Source organism: Bos grunniens, chromosome X (assembly GCF_055505025.1).
Source record: "Bos grunniens cultivar Pamir isolate PY7600 chromosome X, Bosgru_T2T1.0, whole genome shotgun sequence".
Lineage (NCBI taxonomy): Eukaryota > Metazoa > Chordata > Mammalia > Artiodactyla > Bovidae > Bos > Bos grunniens.
In genome coordinates, this window is record NC_141194.1 from 119,505,908 (window position 1) to 119,507,368 (window position 1,461).

Consider the following 1,461-nt stretch of genomic DNA (forward strand, 5'->3'; position numbering starts at 1 on the left):
CTTGCTCTTAAGTTCCTTAAGCCCCTCAGGAACCCCCAACAGGCAGAAGGTGGTCTAGAGATGAAGTGATTACTCTGAAAGGCTGAAGTGGGACAGAAAGGGTTTGGCAGATGTTTATAGAGGGATGAAGGAGGCAGGAGTGTTGAAGTGGCACATATAAGTCAAAGGATAAAGGGAACTGAAAGGAAGTTTGAAGGTCATGAGGAGAAACACCGTGCCCCTGAATCACCACTCCCCAGAATCAGACACACAGAGGTGTCAGCAGTGGAAAAGTTATATAATGGCCTCCCTCAGCATCCACTAGCCCATGTTGATGGGCACAGTGGTACATTGTGATGTCTAAGCCCCCCAAGATGCTATTGGCTGGGGTGGTGCCTAACTGACCAATCAGATTGAAGGGTGTGGCTCCTCATTGTCCTGAAAGGGTATAAATAGCGATATCAGAGGCAGAGATTCTAGGTTAGGCCACTTCTTGGCATCATCATGACTAAGGTAATCAGGAAGCCACGGCAGTCAAGAAGAGTTACAATGCGGTTTGCTTCCAGGATGAACGGAAAAAAGAAGACCCTTTGTCAACGGAGGTACAGAGGCAGTGTGAAAGTAAGATGATTCCAACTAAGCTCCCCATGTTCTCCATTGACTTTGCTGCCCAAAACCTCTACACAGCCCTTGGCTGGCACAAAAGCCCTCATTAGCCCACATCCCTTTTTCATGAAATCTCCCTTCCAACGCCGCTTTTTTCTTTCCTAAAAACTAATACCCTTGTCTTGTCTTTCCAGGCACGAAATATGACCATGAGGGTCAGAAGACCTCTACAAGGAACCTTGAGAAAGAAAATCCGATCATATGCCACTCAATCGAAAAAGGTGAAGAAAACAAGAACACCAAACTGTTTTTTCCGTTCCTGTGCACGTAAGAAACTGAATCAAAGCCGTAAAAGGTCCCAACGTATGAGGCGGAATCAAAGAAGGAGGCAGAATCCAAAGAGAAGATAAGCCCAGCCGCCCCAGAATAAGAGACCCTGGAGCAGTACAACCTGGGCAGCCAGTAACTGAATCGAAAAGGTCAGACAGTTTAGAACTGTGTCTCCAGAGGTCTGCTTTGTTAGAAATGGCCAACCAAGAAAAGACTCTCACACTAACATCATCAAGTGATGGCTGCAATTACAATAAACATCAAATGGTAAAAAGATGATATTTGTGTGTGTGTGAGAATTTTCTGATGGAAGGGAGGGAACGAAGAGAAGAGGTGGGCACTGGAGATGGGAGGGATATGGGGTCCCGAGAGGTTGGGGAACAGACCCTCGGGTCCCCAGTTAGCCAGAGAGTAGAGGTCTGGATTGGGTCAGGAGTCGGCACTGAAGATGGATAACCCTGCTTAACACTTGATTTCAAGGGCAAGGAGGAGTGGTATGGTGTTACTGCCTTTGTTTGGGGTGTGGAATGACAGTAGGGTCTAGAT

At 47.0% G+C, this 1,461-nt stretch overlaps 1 long non-coding RNA gene across 1 annotated transcript; it reads left to right on the forward strand.

Moving 5' to 3' along the window:
- Window positions 1-457: 457 nt before the first annotated feature.
- Window positions 458-1,194, forward strand: LOC147341243 (uncharacterized). The gene is made up of 2 exons (XR_015158795.1): window positions 458-600; window positions 780-1,194. It is a non-coding gene; the product is annotated as an uncharacterized LOC147341243 (long non-coding RNA).
- The last annotated feature ends 267 nt before the right edge of the window (window positions 1,195-1,461 follow it).